General features: G+C 39.7%; 1 protein-coding gene and 1 long non-coding RNA gene across 2 annotated transcripts in view; one reads left to right on the top strand and one right to left on the bottom strand.

Moving 5' to 3' along the window:
* Positions 1-3,309, bottom strand: part of LOC102386266 — a 7,650-nt gene extending 4,341 nt beyond the window's left edge. Inside the window, exon 1 of the long non-coding RNA XR_324226.1 lies at positions 3,181-3,309. This is a non-coding gene — a long non-coding RNA (uncharacterized LOC102386266). The remainder of the gene's footprint in view (positions 1-3,180) is intronic.
* LOC102367873 (connector enhancer of kinase suppressor of ras 2-like) overlaps positions 1-12,094 on the top strand; it is a 703,948-nt gene that overhangs the window by 44,422 nt on the left and 647,432 nt on the right. The window lies entirely within an intron of this gene.

Here is a 12,094-nt window from a genome sequence, read left to right as displayed (position 1 = left end):
CAGCGGGAAAACGAACAGGGGGGGGGGGGGGCGGGTCTTGAGTTGTCTTGAGTTGGGTAAATATGGTATTCTAAGCAGGGTTGTATGAAAAACTTTCTTAAGTCTGACTGTGTCTCTTGCTTATGCTGCAGATTAGCTTTAGAGGGAAAAATGCTTACAGTACTTTCCCCTGTATCATTAGTACATGATAATCTAACCATTAAATAATGGATACCAATTTCTAAAACAGAAGAGCCATGATAGAATTCTGGATATTACAGTAAAAGCAAACAATAGAACGTATAGATTTTTGTACTTGCAATCTTCATTTGACCAATGTTGGGAAATTAATCAGCTGTTATGAATATCCTCACCAAGCAAGAAACAAGAGAATAATAAACAATCCCTTGTAATTATATTGTAACTTTCATCTGAAGATCACAAAGCCCTTTACAAATGTTGATGAAATTCAGTTCACTTCAGCCTTAGAAGACAAGCAAGAAATAGAAGAGGAAACTTGGTATTTTAAGAACCCAGTCCAGTAGTGAAAACTCAGCACTACTATTGGTAAAAAGGTGTTGTGCCTAAGTAAGAACAAAGATCAGACCTCAAGCCATCTTCTAAAAGAAAGTGTGGCATCAAGTTAAGTCAGCAGTTCTTTAATATTTACATATATTAAAGCAACTATATATTGGATAATATATTGATCTGATGGGGCCCCTACCCCATTATGGGATGGAAGAGGGAGCAAAGGGTCAGCTGGACAACCCCAGACTTAGCAAAGGGGCCTTAAATAAAAGGCCACGTGTTCTAGGTGTAGGTGGTAACTGGCAAGCCTGGGGCAGAAATAGAGGGTCAGGTCACCCAGGGAGAGACTCGTAAGCCTAGGGCCTTACCCAGAGTGGGGAGTCTGGCCAGAAGAGTCACAGGAGGAAGAGCTCCAGGGAAGAGCCAGTCTGGGCTGTTCACAGAGGAAGGACTCTTGAGTTACAGAGGAGCTGGAAGAATCCTTGCACCCCAAGCAGCAACAGTTAAGTGCTTTGAGCCTTTCTGTTAGTGCTCCTGCTGGCCAAGGTTAACCCTCAGAGGAGGGGAGCCTTTTGTTTGGAGAGTGGACACTCATGTTTTTGGTTTGTGTTTAAAACAGGGAACCAATTGTGGCTGTAGGGGTAGAAGAGCCCACTGAGAAAGGTATGCAGGAGCACCCCAGATCCTAGGCACTGTCATTTGTAGAAGGACACTGTTGTCAGACAGCAGAGACTGGGGTGCAAGCCCAGAGCCCACAGAGTGGGACCAGGGGCACTGAGGGGCCTAGAGCCAGCAAGGGATGAGATTTGGAGCTGGGGACTGGGAGCCGAGAGTTCTGGTACCATGTACCCTGGGCGGATGGACCCAGCCAGATCAAAGTGAGCCAAGGCCAGAGTACATCAACTTAGATACAGGCTTTAATGCCCCAAACCTACCCCAACCTTGCCCTCTAGGGGCAGCCTTTCTGCATGAAGTCATTGCAGGCAAGATAGCAGGGTGGGACTCTGAGAGGCCAGAGGAGGCAACAAGGTGGGGTTCAGGTGGTGGTCAGGAGGGGTCACCAGTGCTGAGTTTCAATTGATAATAAAATAGAAAACCACTTTTGGGAATACTCCTCTCTTTCATGAGTAAATCAAGAGTGTCTCCATGTACCATATGCCAAAGGATTTATACAGGGGTAAAACACTGTTATAGCTAAGAGATGAACTGATGCAAAATCTTATTTATGCATTTCTTTTATTAGAAGCAAAGGGTATTGTACTTTTTTAATTTCCCGTGCTTCAGAATGAAATATTATTCAAGCCCAAATATTGCCACATGCAAAGTAGTTCATTTAAAATCAATAGGACTACTTCCAGAATAACATACTAGTTATGCTATATAAGCATGACATTCCTTGGCCTGAGCAATTAGGTCTAGCAGACTGACAAACCTGGCAAGTGTTCATCTTTCTGGAAAAATATTAAGTGGATGCTGTAGATTTGAGTCAGAAGATGTGGTGATGGGGGTGACCCAAGAAGCTATGCTGCCATGCATTCTTGAGTGGTTAGCAATAAGTTCCTGTTAATTTCAGGGTATTTTTTGGTTTGGATGGCTGTAAACAAGAACTGCCTGTTTTGCAAAGATTCCTGCCATACCCTCCCATTTGATGCTGGTTTTACCCCATTATAAAACTTTATCAATGTAATTATTCCTCATTTATGAATTTGATTGGGGGGGAGGGGAGAAGAAGAATCAGGTCACCTGAATCTAAATTGGCGGTTTTAGCCCTATCCACAAAAAGAATCCATGCAAAGTGACATTTTGGTGCTCAGTTATGTAAATATATATTGATAAACACTAAATGTATTTTCCAAGTATATTTTTGTATATGGAAAAGGTCTGCTATTCTATTGCCTGTATAAATGGAAAGAGCTTCCAGATGCATCTGCATTTTAAGCACGTGCTACATTTCTCCTGTTTTGATCAGAAATTCAGACATAAAATGCAAATTCAGTTAGTAAAACTGATTAATTGGGCTGCATTGATCCTGTTTAGACTAATTATACATTTAGCTGAAGGGTTTTCCTTAGTTTGTAATTCCCTGGTTTCAAGCTGGCTTGAGAAAGGGAGAGAGACTAGAATGAAGAGCAGGGACGATGATGGTGACATGAGCTGACTTGTTAACATTCATATCACATAAGACTCTGGCAAACCCCTTTCAATCTTTTTGCTTTTCATTAAATCACTACCTGCTTTGTAGAAGCTTGTCTCAAACGGTGATTCTCCTACATTTACATAATGCTAGCACTGTGCTAAGTATCATTGTTTGATCGACATCCATGCAGACTTCTTTAACGTTATCTTTTTTGTTAAAAATCACATCTGCCTAAAACTCTTCTGAGGGGGAGGGGAACATCAAATATGAGAGGGAGAGACTCCTGGAGCACTGTGTTTCAACAGCCAGTTCTTTGGAAAGGTACCATCAGGTCTTTCTAATTTACTTAGAAGAATGCACTGGTTTAGAGTGTTAATACTTTTTTTTAGAAATAAAAGTGCAGAGGTCAAATAGATGGAAAAAGAAAAGAAAAAAAATTCAGAAAGGATCAACACATTACACCCTGTATGGTAAATCAAGTAAATTAGGCAATACAATATAGAGAATCACAGCAAAATGAAAAACTGGTTGCCTACCATCACTCTTTAGTAAAAGTAATCATAGGATATAAAATCCAGTTAGAAGCCTTCTAGTTTTGGCTTCTGCCAAAGGCAAACCTCCTTCTCAGCAGCATGCTGAATCCTCAGATAAAACATCCTCTTGGGTAGGCAACACACCTCTTCAGCCACTGTAAGAGACTAAAAACAGTGGCTCTTGGTCTTCCAGCAAATCCTAAGAATATCTGACAATTATTGCAGATAGTGGTCCTGTGATGGGGGAAGATAAAAACAATTGTATAAGATGAGCAACATCAAGTTATATTAATACTCTGTTCAGTTACACTTTCTACCCCTAACAAGAAACTGAAAGTAATTGCTTCATTACGTGTCTATTGTGGACTAAATGCTTCTTTAGAAATAAGATTGTGTCTCTGCATGCAATATCAATTAAAAGGATAATATTTGAAGGATGTTATTTAACAGCACAAAAGGGATACTTTCTTGTATTTTCTTCATACATATATTAGTATCTCAAAACATAATCTTAAAACATGAGAAACTGACTGTTATATTGGTGGCATTGTATCCATGAGGACACATTATGTATTAAAGATAATTAATAACACTCTGAAAATACATTGCTTTTTTTTTTGTATAGTTCTGCACTGCACTGGTCTCACAGAAAAGAAAATTACAGGCACAGCCTGTGATGCATTTACTATGGCTGTAATTCGGTCACATATATTCCTGCATATTTACTTTGTGCTTTTTGCTTCAATGTATCTAGTTTCTCTTTAGTTAGCATGAAATCAAAACAAGTTAGGTCGTTGACATTTTAAGTCTATAATAGTGCCACAAAACACGCGCGCTCTCTCTCTTTTGTGTGCATTTAGACTCAAGGAAATGTGTACAGTATTTTCCCCTTTTGATTGTGATAAGCTTACTGGGGAAGATTTTGCCATTTCACAAGGATTACAGCACTCTGCCCTGGTCATGTGACTGCCTGGATGTGTCATACAGAACTCCAGGCAATCCTCTGTATCTCTTTTTGCTCTTTCCTCCTCTTACCTCTACTCACAGAATAGATTTTATGGGAATTTCCATCTGTCCTCTCTTGTTCTTATTTCTTCTGGCTGTTTTAATTTGGCTTCTTTGCCCTCTACAGGTAGCATCTAAGAGAAAGTCAAGGGAAGATGTATCTTTGTTTTAGTGTGCGCTGTTTTTGTCTTACCACTAATGGTTGTTGTTGTAATCACATAATAAAAAGGCATGGTTAGAATACCTAATGCAGAAACACAAAGTATGAATAATAGTTTTTACTATGCTGCTTGAATACGAGTGTCCCACCCAGAATTTAGAGGTTTTAAAAATTCTATCAGAAAAGAAATAAGCAAGCAATAAAAAGAAAAATCCTGGAAATTAAATTATAATAGCAAGTGTTTTTATGCAGTTGTATATCTGAGGCTTTTATCTGCAAAGGTACGGCATGCTAATATTATAGCTCTGGTTGTTTAAAAGACTCGCTCAGATGGGTAATAGCTGCCCACAATGCCACCGAAAGATAAACAGATGCTCAAGTCTGTCTGAAAAAGATGCCCCAGTTGCTCCTACTGAAGTCAGTGTTGAAACTTGCATGAACTTTACTTGAGGCAGAATCAGCTTTAGAAATAATAGTGGAAAAAATGTCTAAAGATCCCGGTCCAGTGGTTCTCAACCATTTTAGATACAAGGCACCCTTTGCAAAATGCCAACATTCAGCTTCTACTCATTTTTTGACTGTCAGAAAATAATAGAGTAATTCTTCTGTTGCAAGGAGCTCAGAAAGACCACAATAGGACACAATGTTTTTGTCATTATGAATTCATATTTGAAATCTCTGAGTTTATCTTGTGAGTCGTGTGTATGTGTTTGGTAGGTGTTTACACACCTAACAGAGGTAATTTTGCAGAGCAGCCCATAGCACCTTTATAAGGATCTCACAACACCCTAGTTGAGAATCACTGTCCTGGACTATAGAAGTGCCGATATAGGGCCTGAGCCAAAGTAACTGAATTCATGAGAGTCGGTCATTTACTTTGATGGCCACTATGAGATGAGTGCAAGCGAAATGTTGTTGAAAAGAATCTAGTATATACCTGCCATTATCCTGGTAAATAGCTAATAAAATAACTATAAAAATAGCTATAAAAAACCGGGATGTCTGTTTCAAGACAGGTGGTTGTTAATACCATCATCATAAAAACAGATCCCACTTTATTGCATATTGTTTATTTGTATATTTTGGCTATTTGCATAATTTTCAGTAGGACAAAACATTTTCTATCTGTTCAATTAAATTTCACCCTACAATTTGCATATGAGTTTTTAGCACATTTTGATGTATTGCATAAGCCATAACTAGAGAAAGAAAGCCAAGGAATAGTTAATCGGCTAAGACCAATAGGGCACACCCCGACAAATGCAGATGTGTGATATGTGGTGCCGCAGACCAATCTGTGGTGCCATATACCACACGCACGACACTGCACATACAGGCATTCCCTGCACTGCTGCTTTGCAGTGCAGGGGCTTTTGTTGACCCTGGGAGATCCCAGCGTAAAAAAAATCCCATACCTAAAAAATACCCCAGGGTGGCACATATGGCAGCAGTGCATGCCACCCAAAACTGGAACTTGGCTAGCCAGGCTCCCTGCTGCAGGAGCACCACAGCTGTAGCTTCCAGAGATCCTCAGGCTGTTGGGGCCAGCAGAGTTGCTGGCCCCAGCTTCCCCTCACCGACAAGATGTATGCCACTGCTACTTGTCCCCAGGGAAACACATTCCTGCTCATGGGGACGCACCCATAGTGAGCAGTGTGCAGAAACTGATTTCAACTTGCGACTGACAAGTTATCATAATGTTTCAAAGTATGAAACACTTTTGTAATCTAGCAAATTATTACATCTTTCTGTTATTTTAAATTAATAAGCGCATTTTCCATCTTTAAGGAATCCTTAACTATTTTTCTGTCATTAAGTGCTGTATCAGGCATCTTAGGTCTTTCATTCAGCTGCATGTTTCAGAGGAAGAGAATCAATGTAATGTGTGGAGGTTTTTTTTGTTACTTGGACAAAAATGGTCAAGTGTAAGGCACAATGGAACACAAAATGTCATTGAACAAAAATTGCCACAACTTTTAATTTAGTTCTAAGCCAGTCTTCAAGAGCTGACAAAAATATGTGGACTGCTGTGAAGTGCAATGCCACATTGATTGGAAATCATCTAACCCATTTTTGATTTTTGTCTCTTAAAATTTTTTCTAACACAATTATTATCATAGTCCACTTTATATACCATTGTATTTGAAAAAGGCTATGTATATAACATAAATCTATTATACCACAAAGTATAATGTCAATATAGTAAAAAAAAAATATATGTTGCTAGTAGAACATCATTAACTAGGTTGCTTATAGGAGTAATAGGAGTCATTAAATCACAAGGAGAGGCACTAATATAATAGTATGCAGAAAACTACCAAGGCTTTTGTCTGTGTCATGAATCAGAAAACAGTTTCAAATAGCAGACACTAGCACTACTTGGGAACAATACAGCTTCAAGAATGTTTGACATCTGACTTGCTAGTTTGCACATATATATTTGCAGGCAGTTGTGGATACATCTCTGATTTGTTTTAGGCAAATTGGTGCCTACATGTAAGCCCACTTCATTTGATCGTTTGTTGTCTGGTACTATACATGTTTTTACATAGACATTAGGGGTGTGCAAAATGGGCCATATTTGATTCGGATTCAGCTCGAATCAAGGGACAGTGATTCAAATAATTGATTTGGATCACTGTCCTGATTTGATTTGGCTGAATCCAAATCTGAAGATTCAATGCTGATTTGGACAGTCAGCGATTCAGCCATAGACACAGCTTCAAATGTTTTTTCTACATACCATGCTCGTGCAGCTCGTGAATGCTGGGATGGTGGGACGGATGGAGTGTTCCACAGGAGGGGTGGGGGGGGCGCTACGTGCTCAGCAGCAGACCCAGAACTTCCAGTCTACTTCCGGGTCCACTGCCAACCATGCAGGGGACCCCCGCCACACCCTCCCCAACTCAGTGATCAGCCATGGGGGGACCCCAGATGCTCCGCCAGACCCAAGAAGCACCAGTTGCCAAGTTGGGGGGTGGGGGGAAGGTCCCTTGCATGCTCTGCGGAGGACCCAGAAGTGCTTCTTGTCCACTTCTCGGTCCACCACCAAGTGCGCTGGGGACCCACCCCCTGTGCTCCTATGGGACTCTTGATTTTTAATCTCTTGAGAGATTAAAGGGTCTCCTGATTCAACTCAGATTTGGAGATTCAGCCGTCAAATCGGGCCAAATCTCCACCGAATCGAATCAGCGACTGAAGCTTTGCACAACCCTAATAGACAAGTCTTTCCTAAATTATTAGGGTAGATTGTTCCAGCTGGCCAATTGTCAACATCAGATAGGGAACAACAATATTAAAAGTAACTTTAGACAATTAAAATCCTACTGTTTATTTTTCTAACAAGCAATGACAGCAGTCACATACAGTGATGTTGCAGCCAAAGATGCATATAATACACTGTTTCAGCATTAAAAAAAAACAACTGCACAACATGTAGAATGGGTGGTTAATCCTTCTAGCTGATCTCAGCCTCTCAGTGCTGTACTTTCAGCAGCCCAGAAACTGATGACATCCTGTCATCCTGCTATTAGAGGTAACAATGTAATGAGCCTAATAAGGTGCTAACAGCTGAGCAGAGGCTGATTGCAGGCTTTGACTAATAATGTAACAAGCATTAATAAAAGTTAAGAAAGCTGAGAACAGGCTATTCTCCCCAAAATAGCAGACATGCTTAAATTGTCTTAATGGGTGCCTTTAATATTGAAATTAATGGGATTTGGTAAATGAATGCTTACCTACAGATGTCTTAAACAGCTTATAGTCTATCTCCTTAAGCCACATCTCCTTTCATTGTAACAATCTCCCTGTGAGGTTGTTGCACTAGTCTCAAAGAGTATCTCATTGCATAGGGTGAGAGCTTGTCTTCACTGCATTGTTAACACCTTTTGAGTTAGCTTAGCTCAAGCAGTCTCACTAAAAACATAGAGCAACACAGAGACAGCTGTACTAGTAGCACAGGATAGACAAATCCCATGCCTCATGTTATGCCTTGATCTAACAAATCAGGGAAGAGAAGCTGGGCAACAGCATATTCCAATTCCAGTCTCTATTCTTTTTTTTTTTTCCTGTCTGAGTGATAGTCAACCTCTGGGCCAAAGGCTAGATCCAGAGCTGTCATCCAGACCATGAGACTCTTCAGAGGTCCAGAAATTTAGCAGTGGGGGAGCAGTGGCAATTAATGCTGCCAACACTCCCCCTCAGCCAAATTTCCAAGCCCCATGGCCAGATTATGAGGTCCTATGTGCCAGACCAGGTTTATGTGCAGGACTGGGGCAGCAGACCTGATCCACTGTGCAGGGCCAGGGTGGTGGCCCTGACTTGGTGTGTCTGGGGCTGCGAGCTGGGTCGCAACCACATGCTGACCCCATGCTGGATCAAGCCCGCAGACCAATCCTTTGCACTGGATATGGCCCACAAACTGACACTATACCACTCATCTGGCTCACAACCAGAAAGATTGGGTGCCACTGTTCTATACCATACTTGTATTTCATTTTTTTCCTGTACAGCTTAAAAAGCTAACAGGTATGAACTCACGAACATCTCACAAGTGTAGACCCATGTGAGAGTTCAGTTGTGTAATAAATGCTTCCCCAAACAGGAACTGTTGGGATTCCCAATTGGTTCTTTTTAATGGCAAGAATCACCTTATGATTCTCACCAGCAAGAGATTTGGGTAAAACCAGGTATTGACAGACTTCTGGGAGTGCGTATGCTAGATTAAGCAACAATATCAACTCTCTTTCATCTGCTACTCTTTTAATCTGATATTATTTATTTTGAATAAATAAATCAGTATTATATAATGTACATGCTTCAGAATGATATCAGACTTGGAGTGTCTAATGTCAGAAGAATGAAAACCCTTCGGATGTTATCCAGACCACCTTAACTGCCTAATGTGGGATTACAATCATCATAAAAACTATAATAATTTATTTGTCAAATAATCTAAAATAGGTTACTATAGTAAGTACATATTGTAATTCCCACTACTTACATTTTCCTAATATTTATTTGTGTTATGTTAACTTGTGGAAATACCTTAGAGCTATTCACACTGAAGAGGTGTCTATTAGACCTCTCTCAATTCTCCTTCTCACAATGAACTTCACTCCAAGGGACAGCTTGTTGCACTGTTTGAATTTAGCTGCTTGGAATATCAAGACAGCTTTCACTTATACCTTGGATTTCCAAAGGCACAACATTAATACAATTGCTGTGTCACTGTGCTTCTATCCATTCCCACCCATGTCGGAACTCATGGTAGAGGTGATATCTTTTATTAGACCAACTAGATTTTTGCAAAAAAACTCAACCAAACAAAACACTTTAATTGCAAGCTTTCAGGCACAAGCACCCTTCTTCAGGCATAGGAGAAAAGATTGTAAAGGTTCTCTTGGGTAGAAATGAAAGTTCATATTTCATAGGAGAGTTGAAGGTGTGGTAAAATCTCCTGTCTGGAACAGTTCATTTTATGTGCAGTTCATTTTATATGCATATTAGGCTCAGAGAAAAGCTGGAAGATACTGAATGATAGCCAATTTAAAAAAAAATGAAATCATAATTTTACAAGGAGGAAGCAAGTTTGACCACCCAAAACCTGAAATCCTGCTTCTGCCTTTGTTCAAGGTAATTTGCCTCATCAAATAGCCTTATCACAGAGCTCAGAGACACCTCACCACATAAGAAATGTCTGTGCAGAAGAGCATTCCATCTGTTTACTCCTCTCTGAAATTTGAAACACCATAGCCAGAAGGAAAATATGATTACATCCTACTTACCACCAAACAACTTTGAGGTAAACAGACTATTCCAACCTTTGTCTAAGACTAACCTGCATAAAATGAACTGTTCTGAACCATACCTTCAACTCTCCTATGAAATATGAACTATCATTTCTACCCAGGAGAACTTTTACACTTTTCTTCTATGCCTGAAGAAGGGTGCTTGTGCTCGAAAGCTTGCAATTAATTTTTTTTATCTTTTGCAAAAATCTAGTTGGTCTAATAAAAGATATCACCTCTAACACACATTCTGATTCCTTTTGCCTCTAGACCAATATGGCTACAACCTGGACACCTGCTTCTTGGAAAGGCATTCTCAACACAGAGAAGGGTACAGCTTATTTCTAAGTTCACAACCCCTTCCCAAATAGAAATTTCACTGCCAAAGTGGACAAAACTTAAGGTTGAATCTGTCCCTTTCTGTTTATTCTAAAAATAGTTTTGTCCTTTCAAAATCTTTTGTGGTGTATAAATGCTGTGGATCCATATTTTAAAGAATGAAATGATAAAAGATATTCAATTTATGGATTTTTTTCCTCAGTTAGGAAGCTCTGTCTCTAGAAACTTCTCTGGCTCAGTAAATTGGTCTTGACAACTCTTGGGGTCACATTTAGTTTATCCCCACAGGTGCCTTGTACTATTAGCAAGAGAAATTAGATTTGCTTTAGCTACTTGCCTTTGATTTCCACATTTCTGTGAATAACTTCAAAACCTGAATCATAAGAAACATAAAATGTATGGTATAAAATGTTTGTTCCTCCCTGGGGGGCCTCCAGAAAGATCACTTGATGGGCAAAGAGATCACTGAGTATAAAAACTTCTGACAACTCTGACCTTACTGCATTCTTAAAAACTAAAAGTAGTTTGTTTCAGGCTCAGGCCCCCAAAATTTCACAGAAATAGATTTGTATGGCTGTTGGGAAATCAGCAAATAGGGTTTTTTTTTTGCAAATCTCTAAAAAGCATGCTGTCATCCAGAAAAGGAAGACATCAAGTGAATGTATATAAGCAAAATCAAGATTAGCACTAAATGACCATAACAAGTTGAATCAGACTCTTGTAGAGAGAATGTAGCATACTTAATTTTTTATAAATACCCATATATGTTATCAGAGGACCAAGGACTTTAAGAGAGAGATGTTTTATAACATAATCTTCTTTTACTATAGCTGTTAACACAATCCTAATTTTTATTAAAGTCTCATTAAGTTCTAGACTTAGAATGATGTGAATCTAACCTTAGCCTGCCACCTATGGCAAGAGAAAGACAGTAGAAAATACTTATTGCATGGGTCTATCAGAACAGTTGTAGCCTAGACTTCAGATTTATAAACTAAACCATGCATGGCTAAAAAAAAAATCCAAAAATATTAACCAGTAAAACATATTAGAGCGAATCCTATCAAGACTCCAAAAGCCTTTGCATTTCTGTGCACATGCAGTGGATTTTTCATGTTGTATATACAGCACTACTCACTTTCTGTACAGCCTTTGCTATTACTCTTATCTTGCTTCCATTTGCAAGAGACTGTTTCTTTCGGAGAACAAATAAACTCAATCATATGCTATGCAGGGTACCTTCATTTCAGACAGATCCCTGTGTATAGGAAACTTCAGCAAGCCCTTGCCCTTGATATGCGCAATTGGCGGATATCGCTAACTTTGCAAGGATCTTGCTAGACTAGAGCATCAAGATTTGCTATTTGTTTGAGTTCAGGTAAAAATATTTGTATTGTAGTTGGACTAAACAGCATCTCTTCTTCTGAACAGATTGACTTTTATTAGTAGATGTTTAGGATTATAAATCCAAAAAAAGCTGACAAAGCTGATAGGGAAATACAGAGCGCCCGGGCGAGGGACTAACAATAGAAGGATGGGGGTGAGGTGGGGAACGCAACTAGGTTACAGGCGATACAAAGTTAGCCAACTAAGCCCGGGAGTAGGGGGTGGCGGGGGGGGGAAG

Source organism: Alligator sinensis, unplaced genomic scaffold (genome assembly GCF_000455745.1).
Source record: "Alligator sinensis unplaced genomic scaffold, ASM45574v1 scaffold666_1, whole genome shotgun sequence".
In the NCBI taxonomy this organism is placed as follows: Eukaryota; Metazoa; Chordata; order Crocodylia; family Alligatoridae; genus Alligator; species Alligator sinensis.
Note: the sequence above shows the minus strand (reverse complement) of the source record. Positions and strands in the feature narration are given on the sequence as shown.